The sequence below is a fragment of the Heterodontus francisci genome, chromosome 18 (assembly GCF_036365525.1).
Source record: "Heterodontus francisci isolate sHetFra1 chromosome 18, sHetFra1.hap1, whole genome shotgun sequence".
NCBI lineage: Eukaryota > Metazoa > Chordata > Chondrichthyes > Heterodontiformes > Heterodontidae > Heterodontus > Heterodontus francisci.
The window spans coordinates 18159096-18173697 of NC_090388.1; the positions used below are offsets into that span (position 1 = coordinate 18159096).

The window sequence follows — 14602 nt, forward strand, 5'->3', positions numbered from 1 at the left end:
CCCACCTGCCAAGAATGTGGCACATTAATTTTGTTATGAACATTGATTTTAAACTGTTACTGGAGTGAAGACAGGACTTGTTAAACAGATCAGCCATGGCTGAAAAAGACATTTGCATATTAACAGACTGACTGGAAGGGCAAAGGATATTCCCTGACACATTCAGCCCACAATGGAACTTGATCACCAGGTACTGTGTGTAAGAGGAGCATTCCAGAGACTGCTAAGGTGATACAATCCAAGACTTGGTCAGACCAGTTAGTCACATGACTAATCTGCTTGACGACCTGGGGTTCTCTGAATTGTACAAATGGTTTGAACTCAGAGTGTTTGTTTGCTCCTGGACTGAAAAAATCTCTCCTGTCTGCTCCCATCTCTTTCTCACAAGCCTCTGAATCCATTGAAGACACATGAACCCTAAGAGAAAAACATCTCCTACAGCGAACAAGGTTTAAGAAGAATATTGGGCCCCAACGAAAAGCAAGATCTACCTACAATCAAGGACTCTACAGTGAGCTTGAAGACCCATAACAAAAACTCTTCAGAGATATTGCCTCAAACTTTTCCACTTTATTTTTCTTCTGCTCCTTTCTGTCTCTAACTGCATGTGTATATCGCGTATGCATGCTAGCGTGGGCACATCATGTATCTGTGGGCGTTAACCGAATTACAGTTTAAGTTCAAGTTTAATAAATTTCAACTTTTCTTCTCTAAACCTAAGAAAGCCTGTTTGTGCTGGTTTCTTTGCCTTATAATTGGAAAGTGGTGAACAAGGATTCACCAAGGAGGAGCTAAAAACACAGTGTGTTTAAAATTAAACCCTGTTACAGTAAGACCAGGTGAAGGCTGAGAAGGACCCCTAGACACCTTTCTCACTTGGTCGTAACATACTTCAGAGCAGTACTGATGGAGTTTCGCTTTTCAAATGAGATGATAAACTCTCAGGTTGAGGTAAAAGATCCCATAGCATTATTTCAAAGACGAGCGCGGGCAACATTTATCTTTGAACCAACATTGTTAAAAACAGATTATCTGATTGTTTATCTTATTGCTGTTTGTGGGACCATGTGTGCAAATTACCTGCTGTGTTTGCCTAAATTACAACAATGGCTACCTTTCAAAAGTACCTAATTGATTGCGAAGCACCTTGGGAGATCCCAAGGATGTGAAAGACGCCATACAAATGTATTTCTTTCTTTCTGTGACATTACACTAGTGGTGCACAAAGTAAACAAAGAAAAACAACTAATCATAAATACATCAAAGACACCCTGTAGGCTACTGATATTTATAAAACACATTTCAAACTTAAAAATAAAAATGATAATCTCGCCGAATGTGTTGCAATCACTCTAATTGGGTGTTCATACTCAGACGTAACTTGGTCCAGTTTTCCAGGCAGCTCACTGTGCAGCGTTAGCACAATAGATTCACTCCTACCCTTGATGTTGTCTGATCCTAGAACATCTCACTGCAAATGCATGAGTGAAGAGTCACTATCTCCTGTCATCTCAAATCTGCCAATCAATCTCAAAAGCTGTCATCTAACTTGCTGTTTGAAACAGTAGTAGCTGGCTCAGAGATCCACATCAGAGCAGTGGAAAGCTGACACTGCTGCTTTATTATAAAACAGGAACTATCTCATCACAATTGTCTCTGAAATACCATTACCCTACCCCACCACCGCCCTACTGAATACAACACACACTGTTTGAAGATTCCCTTTCTGCTCTTCATGCAGCAAAACTATACAATGCAAATTTTGTATGTCTTTCTTTAATGCTAGAGAAATTATGAAAATTTGGGAAGGAAGGAAGAAATCTTTCATTACCTCAGGACATCTGAAAGCACTTTACAGCCAATCTTTTTTTTTTAAGTGCAGTTACTATTGTAATGTAGGAAACGTGGCAGCCAATTTGCGCACAGCAAGGTTCCACAAACAATAATGTGACAATGACTAGATGATCTGTTTAAATGATGTTGGTTAAGGGATAAACATTGGCCTCGACACTCTGGAGAACTCTGCTGCTCTTCTTCAAAATAGCGCCAAGGGATCTTTTACATCCACCTGAGGGGACAGGTGGGGCCTTATCCAAAAGACGGCACCTCTGACAGTGTTGCACTCCCTCAGTACTGCACTGGAGAGTCAGTCTAGATTTTTGTGTTTGAGTGTCTGGAGTAGGACTTGAACCTTCTGACTCAGAGGCGAGAGCGCTACCACTGAGCCACAGCTGACACCTGCTGGTGATAAGACTCCTATGTGACACTAGCTTGGTTACTCTCAATCCCACTTCTATGTAAGAATGAGCATACAACACAAAACTGCCACTGACTTCCACTAAATTGATATACTGTTTGGACACAGTAGATGGAGCTTTGTTCTGCAATGAGTTGTGCTGTAATGACTTGCGAGTACTTGATACTGACATTGGGTGCCTAAAATTCCATTGCTCAGCACTACCATTCCTCACCACACTGAATATTAAATTCTTTCCAAAAAAAAAATACATTTTTTGGACTGAGCTCAAACAAAATGCTTGATATGGAGGATAAAAGTAGTGCCAACAGGCAGCATGGCAACCTTTGGAGGTGAAGGTCAACAGCCTAATGACCCTGGCAAGCAAGGAGAACTGCTGACAATCTGTGAAATTATAACCTCTCCTCTCGTGATAATGTGAGCGCTTAGTCATTCCGGGGTCATTGCCTGACACTTGAGTGGTTCATCTAAGTCGAAAGATATTGGCAAGTGCTCTGACATACTCAAATGACAGACATAAGTTGCAAGCAAAAGAGCTGCTCAAACATGTAGTACGGTGTTCTGACTGGGTGTGTAATACCATACTAAAGTAAATGAAGCAACTGTATCTGAAAGGATTTGCTGAGATGTCTTACGTTGTAGTGTGAATCCTATTACCTGCATCAGACCGTCAAAGAGCTGGCATAGGCACGATGGGCCAAATGGCCTTCCTCCATGCTGTAAAGTTCTGGATTCTACGATTCATTCTACTTTAGGCACCCAATGGCTAAGTGGCTTGCCCTTAACTTTCCTTCTTCCGTTATTGAGGAAGTAGTTGTTCTCTGCTCAAGATCTCTTCTAGACAAAAGAGTTGATGCCACACCCTGCCACATGGTTTTAAATTTGTTCTCAGGATGTGGGTGATGCTGGCATTAATTGTCTATTCCTGAGGGCATTAGGTTGACCAAGCTGAGTAAAGGTGGCAGATTCTCTTTCCTGAATGACTTCAGTGAATCAATTAGCTTTTTACTACAATCTGCAGGCTATCATGGTGTAATGAGAAACTAGGATTCTTCCAACTCAGTTCTGGATAACCCTGCAAGCTAATGCACTAATGGGCAGGATGATTATAATTGGATAAGCAGCATAGAGCTTACTAGTCGTCTATCTGATATGTGACCTGGCTTCAACTAGTTAAGCTCCATCAACACTCCTGCACTTACTACTCGCGCTGTGCCTACCTATGCCTAAATTCTCCGGACTTAGGTAAGTGGAGCATGTCCCTATTGGCAGAGAGTGTTGTCTCTATTTTGGGCAAAGACAATTCTACAGGTGTAGATTTCTCAGGAGCATAAGTCAAATATTCAAACATGGCAATAGGTTCTACATGTGTCAAACACCTGGCTGACCAGAAAAGAAAATCATTTGTAGCTTAAATGTTGTTCTGATGCTGTAGATATACTGGAATATAAATGAGGCAGTTTAAACAGCATCAGAGTCTGTATCAAGCACTGGAGAATCATAGTTCAGGAATATAAAAGCTTTACTCTTGAGGTGCTTGAAAATTGCGTGGGTTGAGTTGCTTTTCCCCTTCTTCTAGGAAAGAGTCATATCTTAGCATCTCCCCTAAGAATGAGGCTGGAAGTGCACCACATGGGGAATCTCATGAAAGGAAGACTTGCATCTTCCTTCTGTGAGCTGAAGTATAGGATAGGGTCGAGCTTATCCTTCTTCAGTTGTGTTTGCTACTGATTAGTCATTACAAAAATCCAAAGTGTTCCCTCTTTCCAGGCGTGAGGAGATTGAATATCAATAAGAGGAAGAAATAAAGGAAAAATTGAAGAAAAAACACTCAGTTCTTAACAATGATGATCGTCATGCAGTAGTACTGGACCAACAACCTGGAGATCATGAGTTCAAATCAATATGTTGTGAAATTAAATCTAGCCAACATGTGACCCATCCCTGATGGACTCGGGATAACAGTGGACGGGCAATAAATGCCCTGTTGCTAGTAATGTCCACATCCTCAGAACAAATTTTCAAAAAGCTGAAACATTTTGCAAAATTCTTGAACAACAGCCTGAAGATCCATGGTTGAACTCTTCAGTACAAATGTGCACAGCACCTAACCTACATAGTACATGGGGACAGCACTGACTGGAGACAGAAGCTGAACCAGTACTATTAGCCTTTGTACTTCAAATCAGCTTCAGGAGCAATGTGACAACATGGACCAACTACTGGTACACACCAGAAGAGACAGAGCTGTCAATTAGTAAAGGGATCAGCTCCCTTTGGCCTACCTCAGCTGTTCTTCAAAATTATCACAAGATGCAGAAGGTAGAGCATGTGAGGAGTTTAGAGGGTGCCCTTAGGACAGGAAGTGGAAGTTCACATGATTTATACATTATACACTATCTGAGCCCTGCCACTGTATTCAGCACCCTCCTGCCTGTCTCTTACTATAATGTGCTCAATTTTTATTACTGGGAGTTGTGAATTCTCAATAAATTGTCTGGAAAGGTACCGCAGATGCTTGTGACAATGTATTAGCAAGGGCAGGACTCAACAACACCAACAATGTGCATTTATATAAAAGCAAAATACTGCGGATGCTGGAAATCTGAAACAAAAACAAGAAATGCTGGATTCACTCAGCAGGTCTGGCAGCATCTGTGGAAAGAGAAGCAGAGTTAACGTTTCGGGTCAGTGACCCTTCTTCGGAGTTCCCCATGGTAGGCTATTGCAGAAAATACGGAAGTATGGGGTTGAAGGTAATTTAGAGCTTTGGATCAGAAATTGGCTAGCTGAAAGAAGACAGAGGGTGGTGGTTGATGGCAAATGTTCATCCTGGAGTTTAGTTACTAGTGGTGTACCGCAAGGTTCTGTTTTGGGGCCACTGCTGTTTGTCATTTTTATAAACGACCTGGATGAGGGTGTAGAAGGGTGGGTTAGTAAATTTGCGGATGACACGAAGGTCGGTGGAGTTGTGGATAGTGTCGAAGGGTGTTGTAGGGTACAGAGGGACATAGATAGGCTGCAGAGCTGGGCTGAGAGATGGCAAATGGAGTTTAATGCGGAGAAGTGTGAGGTGATTCACTTTGGAAGGAGTAACAGCAATGCAGAGTACTGGGCTAATGGGAAGATTCTTGGTAGTGTAGATGAGCAGAGAGATCTTGGTATCCAGGTACATAAATCCCTGAAAGTTGCTACCCAGGTTAATAGGGCTGTTAAGAAGGCATATGGTGTGTTAGCCTTTATTAGTAGGGGGATCGAGTTTCAGAGCCACGGGGTCATGATGCAGCTGTACAAAACTCTGGTGAGGCCGCACCTGGAGTATTGCGTGCAGTTCTGGTCACCGCATTATAGGAAGGATGTCGAAGCTTTGGAAAGGGTGCAGAGGAGATTTACTAGGATGTTGCCTGGTATGGAAGGAAGGTCTTACGAGGAAAGGCTGAGGGACTTGGGGTTGTTTTCGTTAGAGAGAAGGAGGAGGAGAGGTGATTTAATAGAGACATACAAGATAATCAGAGGGTTAGATAGGGTGGATAGTGAGAGTCTTTTTCCTCGGATGAGGATGGCAAACACGAGGGGACATAGCTTTAAGTTGAGGGGTGAAAGATATAGGACAGATGTCAGAGGTAGTTTCTTTACGCAGAGAGTAGTCGGGGCGTGGAACGCCCTGCCTGCAACAGTAGTAGACTCGCCAACTTTAAGGGCATTTAAGTGGTCATTGGATAGACATATGGATGTAAATGGAATAGTGTAGGTCAGATGATCGGCGCAACATCGAGGGCCGAAGGGCCTGTACTGCGCTGTAATATTCTAATTCTAATTCTAATTCTAAAAAGACTCAGTGAGAAGCAATTCTCAGTCAGAACATGAGCATGTGTTTCACATTGTGAACATGACACATCATGTTGCTGAAGTCAAGCAACTGGACGTTTTCACTACTATTAACATCATGTGCCCAAAGAAAGCTAGCAAACATACACTCAGGGTTAAGATCAACACTGGAGCTAGTGCAAATATCCTACCGTCCAAATCCTGAAGGATATGTACCAGAGTCGTTGGAAATCAATGATACAAATGACAACTGTCATGTTACCTACATACAATGGGCAGAATTTTACCAGCCCTTCGATGTCGTGGGTCGTGGCGGGGAGGCCCATAAAATGCTAGTGGGAGCGGCTCGCCATGACCCACGACGCTGAGAAGGCCCCACCGGATATTAGTGGTGGCGAGGGTCGGTGCGAACCCCCTGCCGCCAAGCGGCGGGGCCTTCATTAAAATACTTAAATGAGCATTAATAAATTTCAAATGAACTTACCTGCTGACGGTGGCCGTCCTACGCTGATTTTACAGCCAAACAGCCACGACTTGCGCACTTTCGGAACTCCACTGGAGTTCCGAGGCGAGACACTGGTGGGGTGGGGGAGGAATAAAATTATCAGGGCAGGAGAGGTGGAGAAGCAGGGAAAACACTTTTTATTGGCTGTGGGGATGGTGGGAAGGGGTTGAAGGGCAAATGTCAGAAGGTTGGGGGGGTAGGTTTGGGTCGGGAATAAAATAAGTTTTCTGAATGTACGGCAATGAAAAGACCATGGGGGGCGGGGGGGGGGGGGGGTGGGGGAGGGGATGTGGTTGGGAAAGGGCCTTCTTCTCATTATTTATTAAAAGCAAGTGAAGTCTAATATCCCTTTAAAAGTGCAAATTTTTGCTAAGGGCTTGAAGCCCTTTAAAAATGTCAACGGGGGCGACCGCCCCACCCCATTTAAATCAGCCCCCGTGTGTAATACCGTGGGGGCTGTGCGGCGGCACTTCCGTGTCGGAAGGCCGCTGCTTTTTAGCGCGCCGCCGTGTCGGTCAATCATCCCTTGCAATGGCACACTAACAATGCATTGCAGCTACTGCAATTTGGCATGGAAACCACAAATATTTTACCTGGTAGACACGAGTGGACCAGAAGTGACAGGACTACCAGTGTGTAAGGACCTCAACATCATGACCATCCGTGAGGTCACAAGGTACCCATTACAGCAGAAGAGACCAAGTGTCTCTTGAGTCAGTCCACGACCTACAACAGATGTACCCGGACAGGTTTAACACCATAGGAGATTTCAAAGCGATGTCGTACTAAACCTCAGAGAGGATGCAATTCCATCAATCGACCATCAATCGAGAAGGACGTGGAAGCTTTGGAGAGGGTACAGAAGAGGTTTACCAGGATGTTGCCTGGTCTGGAGGGCATTAGCTATGAGGAGAGGTTGGATAAACTCGGATTGTTTTCACTGGAACGACGGAGGTGGAGGGGTGACAATGATAGAGGTTTACAAAGTTATGAGCGGCATGGACAGAGTGGATAGTCAGATGCTTTTTCCCAGGGTGGAAGAGTCAGTTACTGGGGGACACAGGTTTAAGGTGTGAGGGGCAAAGTTTAGAGGGGATGTGCGAGGCAAGTTCTTTACACAGAGGGTGGTGAGTGCCTGGAACTTGTTGCCGGGTGAGGTGGTGGAAGCAGGTACAATAGCGATGTTTAAGAGGCATCTTGACAAATACATGAATAGGAAGGGAATAGAGGGATACAGTCCCCGGAAGTGCAGAAGGTTTTAATTTAGGCAGGCATCAAGATCGGCGCAGGCTTGGAGGGCCGAATGGCCTGTTCCTGTGCTGTACTGTTCTTTGTTCTTTGTTCTATTGCTGAAAATAGAGACATGTTGTCGCAGCTTTTCGTCTGGCACTCATCAGGACAATCGCAAGATTAACCAAAGTAAGGGAAAACAACAACCTATACTGCATGACAAGAGAGTGCTGATTGGTTGGTAAGTGAACTCTGATTGGTAGAGGCGTTGCCATGGCAAATGCACCAGTTTACAGTGACTGACAGTTAACTGCCAAGCTTTGTTTAAAATCTAAACCAGGCAGCTTGACTCTGACTGGTCAAGGCTTTGCCCTGAGGAATGAACCCGCGAATGGCTGTCATTTCTTTTGTTCAGCTGAAACAGGCGCAATGTTTGTACATATTCTTTCTGTCCAGAAAGAACAGGGCTCTGGGTATTAATATATGTGGCTTCCAGTACGTGCAAATGTGCCACACTGTAAGCCCTACTGACAATCTTTAAATTGATTGTCAGTGTAATTCTTAGCACACTGAGGATTATTTAGCAAATGTTGTCCAATCGCAGAATCACATCTAATATTGGACACTGTGGGTAAGATAATTCACCTCTTTGAATGTACGGAGAGCTGGCCTCCATTCATATTTGACAGTTTCAAAGGTGACATCGAGTGTTGGAGCTTCAATTCACTATTCTATGCAGTGGTAGGATGTGCATTCACTGACATAGTTCCTGTATAGACTGAATGCTAGGTTCCAAGGGAGGCACCAATTGAAGGCTTAAGCACATAAACTCAGTGGGAAGGAAAGGGAAAAATGGGAAATGCTCTCCTGCACTTGCTAGCAGTTCATCTTACGCAGCATTGTCCAGAGCCTTGAACACACGATCCAGCTGACTCATCCATGCAGTACTCAGAAAGTGCTGCACTATCAGAAGTACCATCATTTGGATGAGATGTTAAATCAAAGTCCCATCCATTTTTCAGGTGGACATAAAAGATCCCATTGCAATAAGAGCAGAAAAGTTCACCCCAGTGTCCTGGCCAATATTTCTCCCCCAACTAACATCACCCCGAAAAATATTATCTGGTTATTATCACATTGCTGCTTGTGGGAGCTTGCTGTGCACAAATTGACTGTCTTGTTTCCTACATTTACAGCAGTGTCTACAGTTCAAAAGAAGTGTCAGTGGGGGTGCATTTCGGGGATAGTGACCATAACTCTGTCAGATTTAAGGTAGTTATGGAAAAGGACAAAGATGGACCGAAAATAAAGGTACTGAATTGGGGGAAGGTCAATTTTAAGATGATAAAACAGGATCTGGCCAAAGTGGACTGGGAGCAGCTACTTGTAGGAAAGCCAACATCAGATCAGTGGGAGTCATTCAAAGAGGAAATAGTGAGAGTTCAGAGCCAACATCTACCCATTAAGGTGAAGGGTAGTACCAACAAGTCCAGGGAACCCTGGATGTCAAAGGGATATAGAGGATTGGATCAGTAAAAAAAAGGAGGCTTATGGCAGATTCAGAGTGCTGAAAACAGTGGAGGCATGACAGGAGTATAGAAAGTGTCGGGGGGTACTTAAAAAAGTAATTAGGAGAGCGAAGAGGGGACATGAAAAAAACATAGGCGGGCAAGATAAAGGAAAATCCGAAGACGTTTTGTAAGTATATTAAGGGCAAGAGGATAACCAGGGAAAGAGTACGGCCCATTAGGGACCAAAGTGACAATCTGTGTGTGGAGCCGGAGGACATAGGTGAGGTTTTAAATGATTATTTTTCATCTGTGTTCACTGTGGAGAAGGACGATGTAGGTGTAGAGATCAGGGAGGGGGATTGTGATATACTTGAACATATTAGCATTGAAAGGGAGGAAGTATTAGCTGATTTAGCGGGCTTAAAAGTGGATAAATTCCCAGGCCCAGATGAGATGTATCCCAGGCTGTTATTGTGAGGCAAGAGAGGAGATTGCAGGGGCTCTGACACAAATTTTCAAATCCTCTCTGGCCACAGGAGAGGTGCCAGAGGATTGGAGGACAGCAAATGTGGTGCCATTATTTAAGAAGGGTAGCAGGGATAAACCAGGTAATTACAGGCAGATGAGTGTAACATCAGTATTGGGAAACTATTGGAAAAAATTCTGAGGGACAGCATTAATCTACACTTCGACAGGCAGGGATTAATCAGGGATAGTCAAGATGGCTTTGTGTCTGACTAAGTTGATTGAATTTTTTGAGATGGTGACGAAATGTTTGGATGAGGGTAAAGCAGTTGATGTAGTCTATATGGACTTCTGTAAGGTTTTTGATAAGGTCCCGCATGGGAGATTGGTTAAGAAGGTAACAGCCCATGGGATCCAGGGCAATTTGGCAAATTGGATCCAAAATTGGCTTAGTGGCAGGAGGCAGAGTGTCACGGTCGAGGGTCGTTTTTGCGAGTGGAAGCCTGTGACCAGTGGTGTACTGCAGGGATTGATGCCTGGACCCTTGCTGTTTGTAGTGTACATTGATGATTTAGACGTGAATATAGGAGGTATGATCAGTAAGTTTGCAGATGACACGAAAATTGGTGGTGTCGTAAATAGTGAGGAGAAAGGCCTTAGATTACAGGATGATATAGATGGGCTGGTAAGATGGGCAGATCTGTGTCAAATGGGATTTAATCGTGAGAGGTGTGAGGTGATGCATTTTGGGACGGCCAACAAGGCAAGGGAATATACAATGGATGGCAGGACCCTAGGAAATACAGAGGGTCAGAGGGACCTTGGTGTACTTGTCCATAGATCACTAAAGGCAGCAGCACAGGTAGACAAGGTGGTTAGGAAAGCATATGGGATACTTGCTTTTATTAGCCGAGGCATAGAATATAAGAGTAGGGAGGTTATGATGGAGCTGTATAAAACGCTAGTTAGGCCACAGCTGGAGTACTGTGTACAGTTCTGGGCACCACACTATAGGAAGGATGTGATTGGACTAGAGGGGGTGCAGAGGAGATTCACCAGGATGTTGCCTGGGCTGGAGCATTTCAGCTATGAAGAGAGACTGAAAAGGCTAGAGTTGTTTTCCTTAGAGCAGAGAAGGCTGAGGGGAGATATGATTGAGGTATACAAAATTATGAGGGGCATTGATAGGTTAGATAGGAAGAAACTTTTTCCCTTAGCGGAGGGATCAATAACCAGGGGGCATTTTTAAGGCAAGATGCAGGAAGTTTAGAGTGGATTTGAGGAAAAACGTTTTCACCGAGAGGGTGGTTGGAATCTGGAACGCACTGCCTGAAGTGATGGTAGAGGCAGGAACCCTCACAACATTTAAGAAATATTTAGATGAGCACTTGAAATGCCATAGCATACAAGGCTACAGGCCAAGTGCTGGAAAATGGGATTAGAATAGTTAGGTGCTTGATGGCCGGCACAAACACGATGGGCCGAAGGGCCTGTTTCTGTGCTGTATAACTCTATGACTCTATGACTTTATTGGTTGGAAAATGCTTTTGGATGTCCTGAGACCATGAAAGGAGCTATATAAATGCAAATCTTTCCTTTCTTTTTATATATTTGGTATGGCATGTCTAGTGCAACAACATGAAGGGAAAATCCATGCTCCAACATCTCCTTATATTGCACACAGCGAGACTTTCCAGAACATCAATGAAGAAGCAGCCACTTGCTGGCTGTCCTCTGTTTGCAAAATGATTTTATGATGTTCCAAAGTATAGCAATGGTAAAATGTAACTGTTGCAAAAGATTAAATTTATGGCACTGCCAGCACAAAAATGCTTCCACTCTGACACTGAGCTTGTTGTGCTGAAATGTATTTTTGGCATTTAAAGCATTTTCAGTCAGTAGATGGGTTACTACGTGATGCTGAGCATCTGAATTCGGACATTCAGAAGCACACACAGTGGTATGAATATAGAATCAATCTCTGTTTTGTCAGCCTCTTGATCCAGGCACACACCAAAGTGTGGCCAAGCAGAAGCTACAGCATTTCCATTAGGGAGTAAGGAAAAATCAAAAGGGGAAGAGTTACGCTTAGTTAGAGCAGACATCGGCAGTGGTCTGCAAGCCAAGCTGCCTGTCTAACTTCTCCACAGCACAGGCACAAAGGCCAGTTGGCTCAGAGCTGGGAGATAATTTGCAGGAAGAAAAACTACATTTTTAAAAAGTGCCTTTCTTTAAAACCTGATTCATCCTTTATGCAAAATAAATACAAGGGCTAGATCGCATAATGAAAATCTATACCTGAACAGCTTTAGTTTGGCAAGAAGCTGGTGAATGTATGATCAACTTAGCCAGTCTTAGCTGTATGTGTGGGGTAGGGTCATAGGGAACATCTGCATGGATGTTTGTCAGGTGTTGATGTTATGCCTAAAGTAGGGGACCCAGTAATCACAAGCGTATGATCTACAATACACATAGGAAACATTATAAGCTGCCAGTGCTTGAACTGGTCATATTTTTCAAAGGTTTAGCTTAATGGGTGCATTAAGTTGACTGTTCCACACGTAATGCTCAACTTGATAATGCTGAGCAGCTGCTGCTATCACTTTGAGCGTGCAAGTGCTAAGCTGTGACAACTATCATTCAAAACTGACAGCCAGTCCACGTTCACGCAATTTTACTGGTGAAAATGTGGTTGTACAATGAACTGCTGAGATCAGGAACATCGCTGCAATGGAAATGGTGAGATATTGAACTGAAGGTGACCTTCAGAATATTGCTGCGTTGGGATACAAATGAATAAGCTGTGTTGCACGAACAATCATATTCGCTGCACTTACATTTCCTATGTTATTCCATTGAGCAGGTGAAAAGCAGGGTGATTGCTCACAATGGCTGAAGCGGGTGCCTTAGCAATGGGTGTCTCAGCAGCAACATAAGAAATAGGAGCAGGAGGAGGCCATTTGGCTCCTCAAGCCTGCCCCACCATTCAATAAGATAATGGTTGATCTGCCCCAGACCTTAACTCCTCATTTGTGCCAGCTCCTCATAGCCCTCAACTCCCCGATATTTCAAAAATCTATCTACCTCCTCTTGAAATACTTTCAGTGATCTAGCCTCCACAACTTTCTAGGGTACACAATTCCAGACATTCTCTGAGAAGAAATTCCTTTGCATCTCAGTTTTGAATGAGTGTCCCCTAATTCTGTAACTATGTACCCTAGTTCGAGATTCCCCCACTAGTCACAGAGTCATAGAGTTTTACAGCACAGAAACATGCCCTTCGGCCCAAAGCGCCTGCGCTGACCATCAAGCACCGGTCCAAACTAATCCTATTTTCCCGCACTTGGCCCGTAGCCTTGTACGTTATGGCGTTTCAAGTGCTCATCTAAGTACTTCTTAAATGCTGGGAGTGTTCCTACCTCTACCATGCCTTCAGGCAATGTGTTCCAGATTCCAACCACCCTCTGGGTGAAAATGTTTTTCCTCAATCCCCCACTAAATCTCCTGCCCCTTACCTTAAATCTATGCCCCATTGTTATTGACACCTTCGCTAAGGGAGAAAGTTTCTTCTTATCTATTCTATCAATGCCCCTCATAATTTTGTATACCTCAATCATATTCCCCTTCAGCCTTCTCTGCTCCAAGAAAAACAACCCCAGCCTATCTAGTCTCTCTACATCATTTAAATGCTCCAGCCAAGGCAATATCCTGGTGAATCTCCTCTGCACCCTCTCCAGTGCAATCACAGCCTTCCTATAGTGTGGTGCCCAGAACTGTACACAGTACTCCAGCTGTGGCCTAACTAGCATTTTATACAGCTCAATCATAACCTCCCTGCTCTTATATTCTATGCCTCGGCTAATAAAGGCAAGTATCCCGTATGCTTTCCTAACCACCTTATCTACCTGTGCTACTGCCTTCAGTGACCTATGGACAAGCACCCCAAGGTCCCTCTGACCCCTCTTCCTAGGGTCCTACCATCCACTGTATATTCCATTGCCTTGTTAGTCCTCCCAAAGTGCATCACCTCACACTTCTCAGGATTAAACTCCATATGCCACAGCTCCGCCCATCTTACAAGACCATTCATATTGTCCTGTAACCTAAAGCTTTCCTCCACACTATTTACGACACCACCAATTTTCGTGTCATCTGCGAACTTACTTAGCGGAAACATCTTCTCAACATCTACCCTGTCAAGCCCCCTCAGAATCTTGTACGTTTCAATAAGATCACCCCTCATTCTTCTAAACTCTAATGAATAAAGGCCTAATCTGTTAGCTGTTCTTGATGTCAATCCCTTTATCCCAGGAATCAGCCTATTGAATCTCTTTCGAACTGCTCCAAATCCAGTATATCCTTTCTTAAATAAAATAAAAAAGAGCAACAAAGGCCAAAGGTAAGAGCAGAACGCCAAAAATATTACATAAAGTCTTGCTCAGGACTTCTTAAAGGTGTGCTGCTTTCATGATAAACCTGCCGTCAAACAATTACTATTCATTGAGGGAGGAGAGCCATAAATTATTTTCATCAGAATATCCTATGTAAATAATGCAATGTCTAATTTTACTTGTCCCACTAGCTGAAATATTTATTTACAAAAGTTATTTTATGAAACTAATGCCCCTTTATCTCCAAACCATGCAGATTAAGTTGCCAATGTTCCCAGGTGGCCAGCATTTAAAGAGTTGGGTGCAATATTGTACCAAGCAAATGCAATTTTTAGAAAACCTGATGGACTTCGCAAACACAGACCAGTGTGGATCAGTGAGTCAGGCCACATCTCAGACAACAGATAGTTTGCTG

General features: G+C 43.6%; 1 protein-coding gene across 3 annotated transcripts in view; it reads right to left on the reverse strand.

Annotated features, from left to right (window-relative positions):
• The window catches only part of LOC137379480 (monocarboxylate transporter 2-like), a 237364-nt gene that overhangs the window by 97416 nt on the left and 125346 nt on the right, over positions 1-14602 (reverse strand). The gene's annotated exons all lie outside the window — the stretch shown is intronic.